The 22,545-nt window shown below is 48.0% G+C and overlaps 1 long non-coding RNA gene across 2 annotated transcripts; it reads left to right on the top strand.

The window, feature by feature from the left end:
- The first annotated feature begins 198 nt into the window (after window positions 1–198).
- LOC132649022 (uncharacterized) lies at window positions 199–4,882 on the top strand. 2 transcript variants are annotated; one of them, XR_009587415.1, is made up of 5 exons: window positions 199–502; window positions 1,082–1,274; window positions 2,122–2,466; window positions 2,827–3,827; window positions 4,684–4,882. It is a non-coding gene; the product is annotated as an uncharacterized LOC132649022 (long non-coding RNA). The 2 variants fall into 2 exon arrangements; XR_009587414.1 differs by lacking the exon at window positions 199–502 and having other exon boundaries at window positions 513–1,274.
- The last annotated feature ends 17,663 nt before the right edge of the window (window positions 4,883–22,545 follow it).

The following is a 22,545-nucleotide window of genomic DNA, read 5'->3' as shown; positions in this document are numbered from 1 at the left end:
GTCAAGTTTCTTTGTCCATCCCTCACCTCCTCCTCCTCTCCATCCTCAGGCCCCCGGGAACTCTAGTGCATAGGAGGGAGCACCCAGCTGCTGATTCTGCGCCCGCTCACTATAACTGCTCGCGTATGCGCCCCCAACCAAAGGGGAAGGGAACCTAACAGTGAAAGAAAGGGTGGCCAGGCCGACGAGTGCATCCCGTCCGCCTGGAAGCCAGATACCCTCCACTAAACTCATTGTTTGGATCTTGGAATGTGTCTCCCATAGAAACAATGTTATAAACGGCGGAGCGTTCCCAGCCCCGCCGCAGATTTGCTGAGCCCGGAGCGCAGCTGTGGGGTGGAGCTGGAGACGTCCCACAGCACTGAACAAGAAGGCTACTGAGCGGCTTTTTCTGCTGTGAAAAAGGGGGAGGGTGGCAAATGCATCTGGTTCTTTCCGCTTGAACTGTAAACACGAACCTGGTCCACTCATTGCTCTCTCTGGACCCATTACTGTGTCCTGGGTAAGCTGCTTTCCTTTGCAAGTATCAGGACCCCAGGAAAAAAACGCGCTCTGAGGATGTGAGCGGTTCTCAGGTTAGAACTGCAGGGAGAGCTGAGCAGATCTCCAGGAAGCCTTCTCCCAGGGTTCTCTCTTCTTTTCTAAACTGGTCTTCCAAGACCTCAGAAACAGGACAAAGGGCAGCCATGACTCCTAACCGCAGGGCTCTGATTTGCTGTTGAAGAGGGCTGTGAGGTGCTGCCAGAATTCCCCCGTTTACCCCAGCCACTCTGGAGGGCCGCTCACTGGCTTACGTTGAGTCAAATGGCCATCTTATAACCAATCATCTGGCTTCCTGCCAGTTAGGGGTACACTCCTAACGCCAGAATACCAATCCTCTGCCCTGTTCAAATCCAGATCTGACAGGCCTGGTGTACACCCACAGCCCCAGTGCTCAGGAGGCTGAGGCAAGAACACGATGAGAGCTCCCTGTGCTACACAGTGAGACCTTTAAAAATCCCCTCAGTGAGCACAGTGAGTGGCGATCAGAGTCACTGGGAAACACCTTCTAACGGTTCCTTTCCCCGTATTGAAACCACAGGAGAAAAGAATGCTCGCTTGTCCTTTCAGAGAAAACAGATGCTGGATCTGGGCTGGAGACACCATTTCTCAATAGGAAACACACAATGAATTTTACCGTTCAGCGCCGCAGACTTCCATGGGCACAGACGGCACAGGGAGGCCCACCGCCCATTGAAGGCAGCAGAGAAGCAATGTGTAAAAGAAACTGCCAGGTAAAAACAGTACCAAATACGGGGGTGGTAGCTCAGAAGGAAAGGGTAAGGCCCTGGGTTCCTCACAACAGCTACAGTCTGAGTTTAAAATGTCTAGTAGCCATGTTAAAGTAGTTGCAGAAAGCCAGGCATGGGAGCACATGCCTGTAATCCCAGCATTAGTGTTCAAGGCCAGTTGGTTCTACATAGTGAGTTCTAAGCCAGCCAAGGGCCGTCTAAAAAAAAAAAAGAAAAAGAAAGAAAGAAAGAAAGAAAGAAAGAAAGAAAGAAAGAAAAGAAAAAGAAAGAGAAAGAAAACAACAGCTAATTCCACAGCTACAAGTGACCAAAGCCTCCACAGGAGGATGGCCCAGGATGGGTGGCTTCCTGGTTTCCATAGTGGGTGGAGGAAGCCCTCTGATTCTCATTAGTAAAACACAAGGAGAAATGTAGAACACCCACAGAAAGAAAATAATTCTCCAGCTCCCTTTAGCTCCCACTCCAGCATCTGGAGAGCTGTGTGCTCCCTTGTGGCTACACGGAGGGGGGTCTGGGTGTAGCTTACTAGAGTCACCATAAATCCTGGGGTACCACAGACATGCAAAAACTTGAGGGAAGCTAAAGTGTGAGGCACAGGCTAGACCTGAGTTCAGCTCACTTACTTAGGACCTAGAAAGCAAGGATGAAGGGAATAGGCCAGAAAAGTGGTCCAGGCACATGAATAGAGCAGTTACTGATGTGGTCATCTAGGATTCAAGTCCTCAGGGAGCTCTCAGAGGAACGGGATAAATACACCTCAAAGCTGTCTGCTCTGAGGCTGGGGGCTGGGCAGTTTATGAAAATGTGACCGTTTGAGTATTGCTTCCAGCCTAACTTACCTGCTCAGACCTCCCGAACTATGTGGCTTTCGCTGGATCTCCAAGAAGCATCTGAAAGAGAAGAGGGGAGCTTTGGCTGCCGTCCCTGTGATGACAGAGGCAGGAGAGAGAAGCGGGGCACTAAGAGGCCACAGGAGCGGATGGAGTCTCTTCCCTTGGCTGCGGGGCAGAAACTCGGCTAATAAATCAAAACTCCTCTAGAGCTGCTGTTTGCCTCCTAAAGACACTTCAAACGAGGGCCAGAGTGCTCGTGGCTCAAGTTGTCATCTAGATCTAAACAACACACCTCTAAGACTACCTACAAGTTCATTCAGAGAGTCTTTAAGATAAAGAAAGTAAGTAAACCATCTCACTGTTTTAAAACATTTTAGGCTTTTCTGCATCTTTAAACTTCACCGTAAATTCTATCTCAGAGCTGTGCCACGTAAGTGACAGCAGCCACTGTGGGGCAGCTCAGGACACACTGCCCTGAACACCTTCGTGAATCTCAAGCACACTTTTCTCCTGTCTCACAGCATTTCTCTGTGTGTAGCCCTGGCTGTCCTGGAACTCATTATGTAGACCAGGCTGGCCTTGAACTCACAGAGATCCACCTGCTTCTGCCTCCCAAGTGCTGGGACGAAAGGTGTGAGCCACTGAGCCTGCCTTTCACATGTCTCTTAAAAACTCACTGACTTTACTTCCTCTGACTCTAGATGAGACTTCATCTCAAGGCGTAGCCAGAGATCCCACTTTTCCTGAGCAGAAGTCCCCATGTTTCCCTAGCACATCACCACCACAAGCCATTGCTCCTGGAGGGCCCAGGAGATGTGACAGAGCACACACAGGTTGTCTGCTTTGAGGCCTCATCCGGAGAAGGCCAAGTGAGAGCTAAAGACTGGTCAGGGGCTGGCAGGAAGGCAGGATGGTCTCTCAGTGCCCAAGAGCCGAGAGCAGGTCAGTGACGCTGAGTCCTGAAGAGATGGGAGGACACAGACCACCCATAGCTACCGAAATAAACAGCAATGTCAACCAACCCTCAGGGGTGGGTCTGCTGCCCCTTGGCGTTCTGCTTTCCAACTATCTACCAAAGCAGCGCCTCTGGGTACCTGGGCAGGGGGCAGGGACATGAGGAGATTCTGGTGCTCTTAGCTCTTCATGCTACCCCAAAAGAAAGGAGGAGCCACCTTGAAGCCAGCTGGAACGAGGGAGAGCACCAAGAGAATTTTAACCTACAGAGAGCAGAGGGACTGTTTAAATGATTGCATCAAACAGCACTTACCGTCCACCCCCTTCATACTGGAAGTAAAACCTCCAGGGAGATACAATTCGTTACAGAGAAATGAGGAAGTTGAAACAAGGCCTATTCTGAGGACACAGCCACATCTGGACAGGCCTGGAACTCTGGCGGGGGAAGCTGGCTGGAAATCTGTTTGAGAGATGAAAAGGGCCCCTTTGGGAGGTTATTCTCACACTTAAGAAAGGAACAAAACAAGTTGGGCCCAGATACAGAGCCTCGGCTGAGAGAGGAGTGAATGGTCTGAGGCCGGCAGAGCTGGGCTTCGTGGACTCTCCTGCCGGGTGACCCAGGAGGGACGGGAGGAAGGTGGACTGTGCAGCGGCCACAGTGACTCCCTCCAGCAGGCATTCTCCGTGCTCTGGGGCTGGCTGCAGCTCTTCCAGGGGATGCTTTCACATGGACTCGGGCCTTTCATAGGTGAGTTCCTGTCGGCAGTGGGCCTGACCTTCACAGTGCTTCTTACAAAGCAGGGGTTAGCACTTTAATTGAAAATGCCACCCACGAGCTCACATTTTGAGCCTTTGATCTCCAACTGAGGGTACTATTTTGAGGAAGTTCTAAGGTAGAGACTTGATGCAGGAAGTAGGCCAAGGAGGGAGTGCTTTTGAAGGTTAGGGGGACCCTGTCTGCTTTTCTATCTGCTTCCTGTCTCACAGGAGCTGCAGAATTTCCTCTGTCACACATCACCACCACCGCCATGTTTTCTTGGCTCAGATGCCTCCTCCCTGAAGCTGCTTGTGTCAGGTATTTGGGTCACAGCAATGAAAAGTAACTAATACAGAAGGTGCCCTCAGTAGTTTCCTTTGAATGACCTACTTGTCCTTCTACATTCAACTGAATGTAGCCACCCCACCTCAAACTCGAGACAAGGAAACCTTTTTTCTTTACAAATTATCCCGTCTCTGGTACTCTGTTATAGCAAACAGGAACTGGTGTAAGATGCCAACTTGGGAGCTAGGAAGATAGTTCCCTGTGTAAAGTACTGGCTATGCAAGCATGAAGGCCTAAGTTTGGATCCCAGGATTTGTTTATGAAGCTGTCCAACGGACCTTTGGTGTTCTCTTGTCCCACTTTCCCAGTGGTATTTTCGCATGGCTCATGTCTGAATGAGCTGGCAAAATTTAGATTGGAAGCTGTTAATGTGACCCTGTTTGTTCCCGCAAGCTGGAGAGACCCAGAGAAATCTGAGAAGCAAAGATTTTGTCAGCGAACTATCCCAGTGTACCTTTCACAGAGAAGGGCTATCTTAACTAAGAATCCACTCTATCCACAGGTGAGAAGTTTCCATCAGGCCTAAAATATTTATACGGCTCAGTATCTGGAATCATCCCTGAAGATGGAAGAGCAGAGTAGCTCGGAACTCCTGCACAGCCCCACCAGGTAGCCCTATCCTGCCAAACGTTTCCTCTTCATGTGAAACACAAATGGATCAGATAGGAAGCAAAAAAAAAAAAAAAAAAAAAAAAAAAGAAGCAAGGGTCCTGGGTAGATCACCTGGAATTGTTTATGCCAAGAACAAATGAACAAACAAACGAACCAAAATGTGTCCTTTCACGGGAAGTATTTGAGAATGAGCCTTAAGATTAAAGGTAGAATGCATCCTGCTTAATAGCATGCTTCTTGTATCCACAGTCCCTGAACTGTTTCAAGGTACAAGTTTTCTAGGAGGAGCTTCCAATGTCCTCCACTCAAGGCTACATGCCATCGAAGCTTCTCTTCTACCTGCAATGATATCCTTTCGTGTGAGTCCGTACAAACAGAATGAGCACTCACGATTGTGTTGACGTGTACTAGAAAGACATCAGCAGGGTGCAGCCCACAAGGTAGCAAAAGCCAAGACACAAAAACCAAGAGCGTCGCAAAGCCAAGAGCAGCACCGAGGAGCGTCTTGTGTATTACGGGGCTGTACCAGAGACCTAGAGAAGTCGAGTCGCCTTGCCGTTTGCTTACAAAGACTTGCGTGAGCCAGCCCAGGTCACCAATGAGTGATTTCAAAGAGCGAAGGCCTCTTGAGGGAGGGAAGGGATACAGGCCCCAGCAGGCTCTGTCTTACAGGACCTTGCATCTCCAGCCCTCTCCTGCAGCCTCCCTGCCTCTTGCACTGCTTTCTCTCTGCCCGCTCTCCAATTTATGTCTCTGCCCCCGTGTCTATGTAGAATTAAAGATCTTATATCCACAGCCAGCTCTCCCAGACCCTAGATGCCATGAATGCGGCCAGTGGGGGGTGGAGGGAGGAGGAAGGGGCACCCGGGACATGAGATAGGACAGTTTTCACGAGGATGAGGAATGAGCAGAAGGGGAAATAATTCGGAATCTCTGGGGAGTTTGTTGGTTTGCTGTTCTGGTTTTTTGAAACAGGGTCTTATCAAGCACAGGCTGGCCTCAAAGCTGCTATGTAGCGAAAGGGTTAATCTCTGAATCCTGATCCTCCAGAGTGCTGGGATCATAGGCATGCAACACCATGCCTGGCTTAGGGGTGTCTGGGTGCTCTTATGGTTTGCTGAACTCTCAACTGTTGGCCCTTTTGCCCATGTTTGGGGCCAGGCTCCAAGCTTCTCTTCTATTGGCCCGGACCTCTGAGTATCCTCGATAGATCCTGGATGGTGGCTTCCTGGATTCATGCTTTCTCATACTCTACATGTCTTCCCAGGCACTGTCTTCCTCCATGATTCCCTTGCTGCCCTCTCTGCTGAACTGTTTCTTCCATGGCGCGGTTGATGGTGAGGTGGGAAGGTTTTGTCCAGGGGTGTGAACCCCGTAAGTGACTGCTGCCCTTTGGCCTCTGACTGTAAACATACAATCTAAGAAATACATAGATTTCATTTTAAATTTTTGTTTATTTTTAAATTTTATGTATGAGTATTTTGCCTGCACATATCACTACCACGTACAGACCTATTGCCCGTGGATGCCAACAGAGGACACTGGAGCCTGAAACTGGAGCCGCAGATAGCTGTGAGCCACTGTGTGGGTGCTGGGAAATGAACCTGGGTCCTCTGGAAGAGCAGCCGTCCTCTCAACTGCTGAGCCACCTCTCCCTCTCTTATAGTCACACACACACACTTTTTAACCTTCAAAACTCGGCTCAGGCGCCACCTTTCCTCACCACCACCACCACTCGCCATGCTTCCTCGGTGGCCTCACAGTTCTGTGTCTGGATGCACCTACAAGGATCATCCTGCCAGTCCTCGTCTACCTGCCTGCTGGAGAGCACTGGGCCCACATCTAACAAAGGCAGATATGCGTTTGGCAGAGCATTAGTCAGTGAGGGCAGTGTCTGGTTGCACAGCATGTGTATAACGGCCATCCAGAACCCCAGGTGTGATAAGCAACAGCCCTGTCAGTCCTCACGCAGTCTTGGGAGGTGGCCCTGCACCAGGTGGGCACGTGACTCGTTCGGGACCGCAGCCAGCATGGTCTCTCTGCATGCCGGCGTTCTTCCTTCTGAGCAGGCAGGCCCAGCAGGGAGATGGTGCCCACTGCCCCTCACCGAGCCTGCTAGCTTCCACTGACACCTGAAACCGGGGGAGGGGGGGAACCTGAGCGGAGGCTGGTGCCGGCACTGGCACAGGTCCCAGGGCTGGGTGGGGTCAGGGTTATCCCATCCTTAGTCTCCTAGCAGGCTTTGGGGTCTGCATGAAAGCACGATGCCTAGCTACCCCGGGCCTGGCCGCGAGGCTGGCAGAAGCTCTGCTCCCATATCTTCTCCCTCCAGCTCTCGCCACATCTGAAGTCTGACTACATTGTGAGAGCCTCTGTCATTTGTCAATTCAGTCAACAAACATGTAACAGACGCCTGCCATGCCAGAATTGTTCTCAGCCTTCGAGAGACAAAATCGCTAAGGCGTTACAGGTAACAAAACAGTGAATGTACATCTTTCACTGTATGTAGTGAGATAACGTGCTGGGGAATTAGCAGGTGACGGACACTCTTGAGCAGCTTGGCTGCGGGAGAAGATTCTTCCGAGCCTGATACACTGCAAGGAAGTGACAGGGAAATGAGTGCGGACTTTAAGAAACACAGAGACAAAGAGCAAAGCCACGAGATGAGGGACAGTTTGTGGGGGTCTGCGCTCTGTGTTTGGTGTAGGAAAGCTCAGACTACCACATCCACACACAAATACCTCATACACACACTCCCCACACATATGCACACACATATATGCACACACATATATACACACACATATATGCATACACTCATACACACACACACCCCACACCCTTGTTTATTCAGCATTTTCCCATCTAGACTTCCTGCTAGCACTTGAAAATAACTTGGTCTTAAGTTAAAAAAAAAATTGGTGACCAATGATTTTTTTTATTAATTAAATAATATAACAAAAAGATCACAATAACCAATAATTCAAATAAGATTACATAGTTACATGTACACCAAATATGTAACAAATAAGATTCGGTATATGTGTGAATACAGGGGAAAAGGAGACCTGTGAGCTGCCAGCATTCAGGGGACTGTATGGGGAGGACCTTCACAGACTTGAAGGAGCCAAGAGGAGAACAGAGCCCCAGCCAGTGAGGACCGTAAGCGGTGAGCCTCAGAGCTCCAGCCACCATGAGCTCAGAATACTGAACTTGGCGACAGGAGAACAACAATGCATCATCCGTGTCCAACAGGAAGTCAAGAAAACTGTCCTAAGGCAAAAGCGGCTCTGTGGAGTGAAGTGACGAACTCGGCTCCGAGGAAGCAGATGTGGGTTTTCTGTTCGGTTTCTCAGCAGATCGCACATTGAGCGAAGGTGCTTCCTGTCAGTTTTCCGTTGTGGCGACCACTACCTTAGAAGAGGCTTGCCGTCGCTGCAGCTTCACGGGGTCCACTCAGCCCTGGGTGTTGGCTTGGTGGTCCAGTCACCTCGTGGCAGGGAGCACACAGAGGACCAGGCCGCCCACATTGTGATGGGCACAGATCAAAAGTGCAACAGGAGGAGCGTGGGTGGAGGGCACAGCAGCCATGACCAGCCTTCCTGCCCACTGGCCTCACCTCTGAAGGTTCCACCACCTCCCAGTGGCCCCACAGCGTTTTTAAATCCTGGCCTTTGGGATGCACTGCATGTCCAAACTACAGCAAACGAGAACAGTGGTCTTTGCCCTTTTGAATTTTCCTCCACGTTCCCAATGCTTAAATAATCTCTAACACCTGGAAGCCCAATGAACAAGTACTGACTGAGCTGTTGAAAGATCAGATCAAGTTGAAGCATTTGGCTCTGTTCTTGTTACTATCCTTTAAGAACAAACATTCTAAGGTTACCCAGAATAGAGGTCAAATGCCCAATTTTTGAAAACTAGCCTTGTTAGATACTTTAGCACAGCAACAGAGGAAGAACAGTGGGATGTTCGTTCCTGTTCCTCCAGAGCTCCCATAGTGCCTCCGGGCAAGAAAACAATACTCAAAGGCAAGGCTGGCTAAAGAGATGAAGAAGCCGGCCAAAGCCCACAGTGAGCACTGCTGTACTCCTGTTAAAACAATTCTTAGATTTCCGAGAACAAAACATGGATGTTATAAGCCATCATACTGACAAGCTAAAATGCCAGTGAAGAATTTGGCACCAGAGCAAAGTAAAAAGGCCTGTAGAGTAGACGGCCCAACTCCTGGAGTGAGCGGTCAGTCTGAGGTAACACAAGAGACCACCGAGGGGCTCCCTCGGGGGTAGCAGCACTGTCTCTGCGGCTCGGGGCTTCAACAGAGCTGTGCCGAATGACAAAAGAACAGAAACGGTGGGACACCAAACTGCCTCGGACAAGGATTCATGTCCTATGTCGCTCTCACACTTGTCCTTACAGGGAAATGAAGCAATAGAGTCAATAATAGAAACAGCCAAACACAAGCAAACGAAGAGGAGAAAAGAGAGGCAGGAGGAAGCGGAAGCAAACTGGCTTGGCCATCTCACATTGTGGAGGAGTAAAGCAGGTCACTAGGACCCTGGGCATCCTGAAAAGGTGGCCAGCCGCCTTCTCTCTAAGGGCATTTCACAGGAGAGTCTTCGGACAGTAAGACCCTCATAGTTAGGCTAGTGAGGAATCCTGTGGAAAGACTTCTCATCAGTAGGAAGAGACCTGCAGCATGGAGCTGCCTCAGCTGCTTCTGAAGCCTTGGGAAGTTCGGCAGGAGCAGGCATGCTTGCCCCATAGCTCAGCCTTGAAGGGAGAAAATGGGGAACCCACAGGTATCCTACAATCTGGATGAGAGAAACATTCCTGGGGCCGCACGGAAACTTAGACATATTGGAGGGAACTGTGGCGGAAGGCCGCCGTGCCTAAAACAAGCGTGCCACTCACCCAAGACTAGAAGCTCCTTCTCACCTGATGGCCAAGATGCGCCATAGTCCTACCACCACCAACGGAGATGGAGCCGGAGGGGTGGCAAACAGGCAGTGCAGATGTGGCTTACATGACCAGGGTTATCTGGATTCGATCGTCACGGCTGTTGCTAGCAGCGGCACAGGGTTTCAAAGGAGAGAGATCACACTGTAGCACAGCAGAATATTTAACGTGGGAATTCAGGGGAGAGAACAACATAAATGCGTTAGCTCTTTCTTGACTGGAGTCTGCGGACAGGTAGCAGCCTTCACTTGGGCATCAAGATGAACTCAGAACCAGAGCTGCACATACACCTGAAATCCCAGCATGTAGAAGGCTGAGCAGGAAGATCAGGAGTTCAAGGTCAGCATCAGCTACACAGTAAGTCAGCCTGACTATGTGGAACTCTCTCACAAACAAACAAGAAACTAACAAACAAAAAATTCCCAGAACTAGGCTCCAGCAAGTATTCCTCAAGTCAAAGGTGGCACTCTCTACAAATTTTTGCACTATTTTGTACCATTTTAGAAGTATCTAGAAAGAAAGCACATGAACATGTATAAAGGGCAGCCTTTGTGGAGCTGCTGACATCTGGTTCCAGGCTTAAGGGCTGGCAGGAGTTCCTGAGATGGGAAGAAACATCCTGGGCTGAGACTAGGATAGCAAGTTCAAAGCCACGAAGACCCCGGCTCGGTAGGAAAACAGCATGAGGTCCTGTGTGCCTGGAGCAAACTGTGGGAATGAGAGATGGGTCATGTTCCGCTTATACAGCCAAGAGTCAGAACCCTAGAGGAGGAGAGCTGCCTGTTTCCCATGGAGGTTCAGCAAGAGTGACTTTTCCTGTGCTTCAGACTGCAGGCTGGCCGGGGAGCCGACGCCACCTCCCTCTCATGTGGAGTTATGGAGGGGAGCCAGCTTGGGGGTGTTGCTTGGAGGAAAGGCATGCTTCCTTGGCCAAGAAACCTCGGGAAGAATCCAAACAGGGGCGGGCAGGACAGCACAGCCAGCGGGATAGTCCATGGGTCCCTTCCAGCCGACCCTGAGACACTGAGGCTCTGCCAGAGCCGGCCTGATCTCTGCAGTCGCAAAGCCAATTCTCAAGGTTTTAGCTCTGTGAGACCTTGATTGCTCTCCTCCCTGTCCTGGCCCTCCACCCTCCTCCATACACGGAGATGAAATATCAGCATGTTCTCTCCCATGCTCCACCCAATCACTTCGCTGTGGAGACATCCCGAAGTCTTCCTACTGTGCCCTGATTGAGAACAGGCCTGGGCTGTCCAGCCCTGCTAACAAGCTTAACCAATTCCTCCCCAGACCCCAGCTGCCGGGGAAGGAGGCTTCTGAAGCATCTACTCTCCACGGAGAATGTAATTGCCAGCGTCCAGTCTGTTGGCCAGGTTCTGCAGGAAAGATAAGCTAGTGCTCAGGAATGCAGGGAGAGGGTTGGGGCAGAGAAGAAGGACACAGGAGGAAGAGGAGGAGGTCAGGTCGCTCTTGTATCATGGGCCATGGTGAGGAGTTTGGGATTGTCTTCATAATGCATGGGATACCCTTTAGTACCTATGTGCTGCCTATGGTAGTACCTACCCTCTGGTAAGAGTGCATATCTTTGAAGCAGAAGCTGCTGTGTAGCACCCTTTGTGTGTGTACATGTTATGTGTGTGTTAATAGATGTGTGTAAGCACGCATGCACGTGTGTGTTCACAAGTAGACTCTTCATTCAATTTATATCTTTTTTTTTTGAGATAAGGTCTCTCTCTAAACCTGAAGCTCGCTGATTCAGCTAGACGGGCTGGCTGTCAAGTCCCAGAGAGCCTGTCTAGCTCTGGGCTTGTGGGCGTGTGCTGCTGTGCCCAGCTGTTCATACAGGCACTGGGGATCTGAACTTAGGTCCTTCTGCCTGTGTGGCAAGCGCTTTATCGGCTAAGCCATGTCCCTGGCCCCTGGATGACATCTTTAAGAAGACCAGTGAGAGCTCAGGAAACTCTGCAGGGAGCTGAGGAAGAACTGTGTGAGGGAAGGCTGTAGTCTCTGTGTGCAGCGCTAAACCCAGGGCAGCTAGAGCTACATGTTCAAGAAAAGGTGAGGCCCAGGGCTGGAGAGATGCTCAGAGGTTAAGAGCACTGGCTGCTCTTACAAAGGTCCTGAGTTCAATTCCCAGCACCCACACGGTGACTCATAACCATCCATAATGAGATCTGGTGCTCCCTTCTGGCCTGCAGGCAGAACATTGTATAAATAATAAATAAATAAATCTTTAAACACACACACACACAATACAAACAAGCAAACAAACAAAAACAGATGAGCCCCATAAAGATAAACTTGAACCCAAAGAGTCACTGGCACTTTCCACATGTCAGGGCATGGCCTGAAGAAGACAGCAGAGATGGGTATCAGAGCTGCACAGAGACCCAGGGAGGAGGGTGAGCTGCAGCCCGGCCACACACCAGCGATGCCATGTAGCAGGTGAGGGTACAGCAAACATATTAAGTCCCAAACATAATCAGCGCAGCTGCTGTCATCTTGGGCTTCTTTCCGGAGCACGAACGCTTTTCTCTCAGGTAGCCTGGACCTGAGTCTGTGCTGGGAAATGTGTAGAGTGGATTAGCTGGCGCAGTAAGAGCCCCACAGAGTAGGAAGCTGAGAACTGAGTTGAGCAGGAGTTGAGCACGTTCTGTGGTTCTGGTTGTGTTTACCATGGCCGAGGCTCTTAGATAGGCCTCCCAGTGCTCCTGAGGAAAGGCAGCAGAGGCACTTTGTTTCCATTTCTCTTCGCTGGCTCTTTTACAGGATGAGTGTATTTGCCCTCTGTTTCTTCATGTTCGGATCTACATACTTAAATCCTTTAATCTGCATCATTAAAGTGTTTCAAATGTTCTGGGGAGGACCACCCACTTTCTGGCTGGTTTAACACCAGCGTCGCTGGAGGAAACTCAAGCCCGGCACTGCAAATCTGGCCAAGAGCCCATGTCTGGGGAGCTCGTAGGCCCCAGTGGTGAACTTGTCACCATTGTTTTGCTCCAGGACACAGAACCTATTACCTCCTAAATGTGTATCTCTGCACCCGATTAGTGCAGCTCTCAGTCCTCAGCTGAGAGAATGTTTCTGAGTTGTGGACAGCAGTTAGCGGACTGCTGTGGTTAGCAGCATCCATGGAGTGTTCAGCCACAGGCCGAGCCTGCAGGCTCAGAGAGCAGTGAAGAAGACCGGATGGAAAGATTGTAAGAGCCAGAGGTCAGGGAGGGCTGTAGAGAAACAGTGTCTTCTGAACGTACAAGACCACTGCACTCATGACCTGAGAGCAGTGCTGGCTACCTGCACGAAACCTGCACAAGATCAAGCCAAGGAACATTGCAGCATGGGCCTCTGGAGCCTGGGGAATCCCCTCTGAAGAAACCATGCTGACTGAGACATTTCAGATCGTAGGTGACTAAACGCTTCCTAACTGATCTATGAAACTGCACTAGTGAATCCTCACACTGAATACAGAAAATGAAACCAGGAGGTTATAAACAGCTGCATTTAGGAAAACAGCTGTGGAATTCCTCACTGAGTGTTAGCCAACAGACACAGCCATGTGCTAAGACCAGGACACTGAGGTGTTCACTGTATTTTAATGACAACAGTCTGTTTGGGCCTGGGCAGTGGAGGCGCACAGCGTTGATCCTAGCACTCAGGAGGTAGAGGTAGGCAGATCTCTGTGAGTTGGAGGCCAGCCTGATCCACAGAGTTCCAGGACAATCAGAGCTACGCAGAGAAACCCCATCTCGAAAAACAAAACAACAACAACAACAAAAATTCCGGTTCAAAACCAGAAACTGTCACAGAATTCTTAATTCATTACAATAAATTAAATGTAGCCCAGGGCAGTTCAGAGTCCAATTGGGTTACATAGTAATGGGAAGAGGGACTACCTCTGACATAATCTGACTGGCCTGCTCTTTGATCACCTCCCCCTAGGGGGGAGCAGCCTTACCAGGCCATAGTAGAGGACAATGCAGCCACTTTTGATGTGAACTGATAGACTAAGATCAGAAAGGAGAGGAGAACCTCCCCTATCAGTGGACTTGGGGAGGGGCATGCATGCAGAGGAAGGAGGGAGGGTGGGATTAGGAGGGGAGGAGGGAGGGGCTTATGGGGGGATGCAGAATGAATAAAGTGTAATTGATGAAAAATTAAAAAAAGAATAAAGTGTAAGTACCATGGGGAAAAAAAAAACCTCAAAACTATACAATAAAAATGTTTAGTGCTAAAAGGACATCTGCTCAAAGGTCAATAACTGCCCTTAATTAAAGTCAGGGTCTGGAGAGACGGCTCAGCCGTTAAAGCACTGGCTGCTCTTGCAGAGGATCCCAGGTTCAGTTCCCAGAACATGCACGGCAGGCAGTTAACAACCACTGTAGGGTATCTGACTCCCTCTTCTAGGTACCAGGCTCATCACATGGGACACACACATATATGCACAAAATACTGGCACACATAAAACAAAGCTAAACTATTTTTGAATGAATTACACAGTGAAAATCAAGAATGAAATCATAGACTACAGATGCGGTGTTGCAATATTTGTGCAACATCTCTCACATCCTAAGAGACTGGAACTTTTACTGGACCTCACAGCCAGAGCTAATAATACACCTTGAGGTCCCTGAAGACTTAAGACTGCTGTCCTACTGTGTGCTCAGCCTGTTGGTTTAACCTGCTTTTAAGAGAACAAGGTAACAACCAACTTTCCTTGCCTGGGGTTTCCCATGCGATCAACTTCTACAGCCTAAGCAAATGCGTAGCTGAACTCCTAAGTCATATTTTCTTCCATGTCCTTGACCCAGGACAAGGACAAGTGTGTGCGTGTGTGTGTGTGTGTGTGTGTGTGTGTGTGTGTGTGTGTGTGTTGGTAATAAATACTGGAAACAGGAAATAGGTGGAAAGCAACCTTATAAGATGAATATGTCATAAATGTTGAAGACCATACATGGATATTGCTTGATTGCATGCATTTGTTTTTTGTATGGGTCAGTTGGAGTCAGTGACTTCCTTCCTTGTTCCTCCCCCACGTGATGCTCTCTGTGTTGTTCAAAAAGCACAGAGCAAAAGTCCTTTGTTATGACACACACATAGAACAGACAGACAGAGAAACAAAAACCCATTCACCAGGCAGCATTCAGGCAGGCAGGGATTTAGACTCACACAACATATATACAGGAAATGACAGAAGATACAGACAGAGTAAAGAATTCAAATCTGGGCTTGCTCTTCATTAAACTGCTCTAAGGGGAAGCGATTTTGAATTTTTTTTCCTTAGTTTGACACATACATTTGGGTGCTCTGAGGTTATCATTTGACATGCACCCATCCAAGCTGGGGTGGAGATGTGGTCTTTACTGAAACAGGAACCTCACTTGCTGTGGACTCAGCCGCACAGTTAGCTATGCAAGTGCTTAAAAGACTTCTATGCAGCTGAGCAGCGGTGGCACATGCCTTCAATCCCAGCACTCAGGAGGCAGAGGCAGGTGGATCTCTATGAACTCAAGGCCATTCGGGTCTACAGAGTGAGTTCCAGGACAGCCAAGGCTACACAGAGAAACCCTGTCTCAAATAAATAAATAAATATAAAAATAAATATAAAAGAACTCTATAGATTAAGAGTGTTTAACTCTCTCTGAAATTGTCCAGAACTTTATTTACTTTGTTGGTTATTTCTTGGGAAGAAATAGCAATAGTTTCATAACTGGAGGGATTTCAGAACAGAGTGACTTAAATATATACAATACACAGAAGATATTTCACAAAATCAAAGAGAGAATTGAAAATATTGATGGAGAATATGAGTGGAGCAGACTTGTCACGATAGCATAGCAACAAGAGCAAACTCAGACAAGAGGCTTCAAACAAACCCTGGCTACGTCTGCTGCAGGCCTCAGCTGTCATCTGATGCCATTCTTGGCTTTCAGGTTAGTGAAAGCTAGGAGTCAGTCTATAGCGAGAGGAACGACCTAACAGTCCGGGTGTTGCCTCGCACAGGAGAGGAGAACTGGCTATTTAGGGGCTAAGACAGTCCAAAAGATGTGGCTCTAGACCTGTAGCGTCGGAGGCTGTTGAGATGGGTCAGCGGTTAAGAGCGCTGGCCGCTCTTCCAGAAGAACCAGGTGCAATTCCCAGCACCCACACCACAGCTCACAGCTGTCTGGAACTCCTAGATCTGACACTCACAGATATACATGCAGGCAAAACACCAATGCGCATAAAATGAAAATACGGAAATTGCTGGCTCTGCAGCACCCCGTCTCTTCCTAGAGAGTCAGCCTTGTGAATGTTAATGATAGCTGTGGCTCTTCTGTTTCTCTTGGAACTTAAGTTCACAACAACCCTCGCCACAAGCCAGGGCGACTGTTCATTCTGCCTTTCCCTGTGCGCAACATCGGTGTACTTACTTCTGGAGGGGTGCCGAGTCACGCATGTGGAGGCCATAGAACAACTTGCAGGAGTTTCTCTCCTTTCATCACGTGGGTTCTGAGGATCAATCTCAAATTATTAGGTTTGGTAGCAGCACCTTTATCTGCTGAGCCATTGTCTGCCCTTCACCCATCTCTTTGTCTTTGCATCTCCACAGATGTTCTCTGCAGTACTGGGAAGCCAGGGCCTGGCACCTGCTAGGCAAACTGCCCATGCTGGCCTTGACCTCATTCTATAGCCCCAGCAGGCCTTGAGTTCTCTGTCCTCCTGCTTCAGCCTCTAGAGTAGCCAGGACTCTAGGCCAGGGCTACCAGGCCTCACTTCTACAAACATTTTTCATTGCTGCGTGCATGCAGGGCACCTACCTGGTGCTGAAGCTTATAAGTCCACTAGGAAAGGCAGGCATTGATCAAGCCTTACATGAATATGTAACTAAAGTGTAAGAGTCGCAAAGAAAAATTGAGAGTGCTGCTAGTGATGAAGGCTGGGGAATTCTCACCTGTACTCAGGGTTTCTAGGTTCTTGCTGCCCTGTGACCAAAGGCTCAGAGACAGAGTTAGGAATTAGGACAAAGTTTCATTACAGAGCAAAGGCCACACTCAGGAGGGGGAACAGGTTTCCCAGTCAACCTTCCCAGGCTTTTTCCTAACCCCGTGATGTGGTACAAGGTCACATAGGTTGGGTTTGACTGAAGTTACCGTGTTAGTTAGCACTCTCCGATGTAGTAAAGTACCCTGGTGAAAGCAACTGAAAGAAGGGAGGGTTTGTTTTAGCCCAGAGTTCCAAGGTACATGCCACCATGACGGGAAGATCACGGGGGCAGGAGTTTGGGCAAGCTGGTTACACTGTATCCACAGGCAGGAATCAAAAGGGAGTCAGACTTGTGTCCTAAGCTTTTAATCCCAGTCAAGTTGACAATCAATATTTCCCATTGCACCAACTGGCCAGGATCATTTCATTCCTTTGTCATTTCATTTCCATGTCAAGAGTCTAATCTTAGAAGCCAGGTATGGTGGTACACACCTGTAATCCCAGGACAGGGTATGGAGAGGCAGGAGAATTGCTACAAGTTTGAGGCCAGCCTGGCTACAGAGTAAATTCAAGGGGTATCAGAGTGAAACCTTAAATTAAAAACAACAACAACAAAAACAACAACAACAGCAACAACAAAAAAAAAAAAAACCCACAATCTAGCAACATAACTTAAAATGTAAAATCTGCATACTTGTTGGATCAGCAGTCCTATTCCTGGGAACGTATTTTTAGCATTTGTTTAAATCTCTTTTCAACAGTGTTTATTGTAGTTATGTGTTATGACCAAAACCCAAATACAAATATTATACAACTTCAAATAAAGAATAGTGAGTCCATAGCAGAGAATGGTATAAAACCACCATGAAAAAGTGAATTCAAATAATGCCAACTTCACCATAGTGATTATATATGCAAGTTGCAGAAGCATGCACAAAACTCACTGAAAAAAAAAAACAAAACAAAACAAACAAAACCAGCTAACCACTGGGTGATGGTGGCTCATGACTTTAATCTCATTACTTAGGAGGCAGAGGCAGGCAGATCTCTATAAGCCTGGTCTGCAGAGCGAGGTCCAGGGCAACCAAGGCTGTTACATAGAGAAACCCTGTCTCGAAGCAAAATAAAAACCCAACTAACCATGAGTAGATATATAAGCACAGGTGTGTGTAGACAAGAAGCATAGCTAGCAAGGTGTTTACTATTTACATGAATGTGGAGGAATAGATGAATGAAACAGAGTTTGTTCGCAGATTACTTGGCAACAGAACACAAGGCAGAGAGAGAGAGAGAAATATCAAAGCGGAGAAGCATAGACAGAGAAAAGATGGGGAAAACTTCATTAAGAAAAAAAGTCAGTGCCGGGCATAGTAATGCTCTCCTGTAATCCCAGTGCTCAGGGAGGCAGAGGCAGGCAGAGGCAGGCAGATCTCTGTGAGTTCGAGGCCAGCCTGGACTACAAAGCAAGTCCAGGACAGCCAAGGCCACACAGAGGGACTCTGTCTTGGAAAAAAAAATCAGTGCAGGGTTGGGTCAGGGCAGCAAGTTTGAACCCACTTCTAGAAGAGGAGGCGGCAGGAAAACAAGACGTTGTTACATATCAAGTTCCAGGCCAGCCTGGGTGACCTGGGACCATTTCAAAACAAAACAAGGAACTAGAGAAGTGGCTCAATGCTTAATAGCACTGGCTCTTCCAAAGAACCCAGGTCCAATTCTCAGCACCCACAGGAGAGTTCACAACTGTCTCTAATTCCAGGTCTAGAAGATCCTTCTTCTGGCCTGCGGGCACCATTGCATGCACATGCTACACAGAGAGAGACATGCAGGCAGAACACCCCATACACCTAAACTGTCTTGAGACATTGATAAGATCCTGAGGTAGCCCCTGTCCCGCTCTCTCTTTGCTCCTCTGGGGTGTCTGTAACTGAGAGTCGCCCCACTTGACCCACGGTAACTCTTCCACGTGTGCAGACATGGAAGCCTCTCCTGTGGAGGAGGCTGTAGACACAGCTCACAGAGAGCCCCAGGGCGACTCAAAGTCTGGGGCTCTGTCTCACAGTTCTAGCCACTTGATAAAGGATTTGGTTGGCCTGGAAAATGCAGATGAAGTAGAAATGGGCCCTACAGTTCTAGACCAGTATACCCAGGTCTGAGTTCTAGCCTGGCCAATTCGTACAAACACATATACAACAACTGAGGCTGTAAATAGCTGTTATGTGCCTCTCAGACCTGGGAAGGAACTGAAGACAAATGGATCAATTCAGTCCTTCCTTCCTTCCTTCTCTTTTTCTTTCTCTCTCTCTCTCTCTCTTTCTTTCTTTCTTTCTTTTCTTTCTTTCTTTCTTTCTTTCTTTCTTTCTCTTTCTTTTTCTTTCTTTCCTCTCTCTCTCTTTCTCTCTCTCTCTCCCTTTCTTTCTTTCTCTTTCTTTCTTTCTTTCTTTCTTTCTTTCTTTCTTTCTTTCTTTCTTTCTTTCTCTTTCTTTCTTTCTGTGACCAGGCATATATTTACATGTATATGAATGTTCTCCCACATGTGTATCTGTGTACCATGGACCCGGTGCCTAACAGGGCCGGAAGAAGATCTCCTGGCACTGGAGTTACAGATGACCGTAAGCAGCCCTGTGAGCGCTGGGCATCAAGCCGTACACTCTAGGAGAGCAGCCCGTGCTCTCGACCTCTGAGCCATCTCTCCAGCCCTGGATCTAACCAGTCTTAACTCCTCAAATCCTTTCCACAACCAGGTGTCACTCCCCGCTGTCGAGCACGCAGCGGACTAGAATGGAAGTTAACCTGAGCGAAAAACCTTAGCTGCTCAGTTGTTCACTGAACCCCATGAATTGCTAGTATAATTTTAGATACTTTTTAACCTAAAAATTCTCTGTATTTAGGGCACAACTTCAGTTGCGCCAACAGAAACTAGAAAGGCTTCTAAGATTTCTCTCTCATGACAAGACCACCAGAAGCGTCATCTCAAAGTCTTTCATAATGTTCTGCCCCTCTGGTGATGTCCCACTGGTTGGCTACTACCCCTGCTTTTTACAGCGACTGGGGCAAGCCTCTGGTCTCTGGAAAGCGTGCTCTGTGAGTCTAGCCAAGGCGCTCACACAGTCCACAGGCATCTTTGTTGCCAGTTTCCTCCTCAGCACAGCAGGCCGGGAGTTTGAGGCTCACTGTGTCCTGGGTGGCTGAAGTCTGGAGCTTTGACTGGAGAGTTTTCTCTTTGCTCTTCCTAGAAGGGTGTCCTCAGACATTAAGGCAAGCCCCATCCTGGAATACGTGTGGTGGGAGGGGGGCATGCCAGGGTGGTAGCTACATACTTCTGGACAAGCCTGGGACTAGTGATCAGGTGCAACCACCGGAGAATCATTCCTCTAGTTTGAGTGTGCTTACTCCCTCGTAAGGATGGCACGGTCGAGAAGTCTGTATCCAGCAAACGAAGCCAGTTCCCTGGCAAAAGGGGGTGTTGCAGTTTGAGTGTGTGACACCCTCCCTTGGCTCACGTTTGGGAAAGCTGTGGAATTTTGGGGAGATGTGGCTTTGCTGGAGGAAGTGGGTCACTGGGGGTGGGGTTGGGGCAGTATTGCCCAGCTCTACTTCCTGTCCACTCTGCTTCCCGACTGGAGGCTTTCCTTGGAAGGAATCCCTTCCAACCCTTAGGCAAGAGAAGCCCTTCCTCCCTTAGGTGTGTCCCTGTCAGGTGTTTTCTCATAGCAATGAGAACTAATACAGGAACAAGTGTCAACAGGGGTAGGTTGGTAAAGGTTTTTTGTTTGTTTTTTCTTTTCTGTATGGTACTCGGGATTGAACCCAGGTCCCTCCTGGGCAGAGCTGTATCCCAGCCCTTTTTGTACTGCTTGCTTTGAGCCCAGTTTCTCATTAAATTATCTCATCTGGCCTTGAAGTGGCTCCGTAGCAGAGGCAGGTTTTGAACTTTTGCTCCTCTTGATTCCAGCTCTGTGGCTGGAATGGCATGCCTGTACCTCTAAGCCCAGTGACTTCAGCTGGGAAAGTTTTTGCCTACAAGCTGTCATTTTAATGTCAGGTACAACTGGCAGTAGAAAGCTTTAGGTTAGCAGTATGGAAGGCACACAGGGGCTCTTCTGTTCTTAATGTATGATATTATCAAACATTTGTCATACTTTCTGTTGCCTTTCTGTATTACTTAGAAAGAAAAAACAAAGTTGAGAATTTTTTCTTTCTTAAAAAGAAAAACAACAACAACAAAAAAACACAACAAAGCATACAACTTGTAAGTAGAAAAAAGTTAGTTAAGAAATACAAAGTTTTAAAAGTAACCCATTCCCCTACTTCCCTAAGATTCTGAAGTAACTTATTAAATGCACATTCACAGACCTCTTTCAATAAATGTAGTCAGAAAGAAATGCTCCTCTGTCCAGAAAGGTGTGGCCGCGGTGGTCTCTCCGGCCAGGGACAGTTTTGATGATACTGTAGCTGAAGAGTAATTGCCCAAGGTGATCTTCATCTCAACGTTTAACTTGCAGTTGTGCATAGCTATATAAACCAGAACCATACTGTAAGCAGCGCTTCTCAACATGTCTATGGTGGAAGACATCATTTAAGCTTAGTCAGTCCCCTCCAAACCAACCTACAGCAGCCTGAAAACAACAAAATGAAATGCATGCAAGACATAAGCCCAGCTGTTTTTGATTCAACAAAACTGATCAAAATTTTTCTTTATATTGATTGCTAAGACACTATCAATTTCAGAATACACAATCTTGGTCTCTAACAATCACAGGCCATGTTTCCTAACACCAGTGCCTTCGGAGCATGTGTTGGGATTTTGTTGTTACAAAGTCAGATAATCATTTGACTGGCAGTACAGTTATGTGTCACTATTGGTCCATTTGGGCCTGTTTCTTTCACATCTTCAGTCTTCTCCCCACTAGGTATCATATAATATCATATAATTTCCCTCCTTTGGGTGATTGTTTTTGATTGAGAGATTCACCCAGCTTCTTATTGCTGACCCATCCATCCCTCAGTTATCACATACAGTATTTCTGAGGTTGTGTCTCTTCCCATGGAAGTACTTATTCAAAGCATATAAATGTTAAATCTTCTTGGCCCATATAGTGGTACTCCTCATCTTCCCACTTGGGATATGAAGCCAGAAGGATTCTAAGTTCAATGCCACTCTGTGTGTACAAAGAGATGGCTCAGTGGTTAAGAAGAGCACTGTCTGCTCTTCCAGAGGTTCTGAGTTCAATTCCCAGCACCCACATGGTGGCTCACAACCATCTATAACGGGATCTGGTGCCCTCTTCTGGCATGCAGAGGTACATGCAGATAGAGCACTCAACATAAAATAAATAAACCTTAAAACAAACAAAAAATGATTGCTTGCTTGGCCTGGACCACCTTCTCTCAAGGCAGCTGCTGCTGCCACCAATTCACAGACTAAGTAGCAGCATCCTTCAAGGAAGCGTCCAGATTTATGGCACCAGATTGGGACTGCTGAGGGAACACACCTTGTGGACAGAGAAACTACTAAGTTGTTGGCCACTCCAGTGAAAGGCAGCAAGGGCAGGACTCTGAGGCACCCAGCCACAAGGGCAGAGCAACTACCTGGTTCTGCCTCTTGGGTGAGATTCAGCTATTATCAGCTGACTTAATAAACACATCTAATATAGCTTATATGTATATGAACTATTATATATAATAAAGTCTCACATATGTACTGCATGTATATATGTATGCACGCACACACACATAATTTCAATCCCATTGGTTCTGCTTCGTAAGAACCTTAATACATATGGCTTTTAACTGAATTCGAGCAACAGAAAGAGGCACAAGACAGCAGAAC

The sequence above is a fragment of the Meriones unguiculatus genome, chromosome 18, assembly GCF_030254825.1.
Source record: "Meriones unguiculatus strain TT.TT164.6M chromosome 18, Bangor_MerUng_6.1, whole genome shotgun sequence".
NCBI classification, from domain to species: domain Eukaryota; kingdom Metazoa; phylum Chordata; class Mammalia; order Rodentia; family Muridae; genus Meriones; species Meriones unguiculatus.
This window is presented reverse-complemented; position numbering and strand designations above follow the sequence as displayed.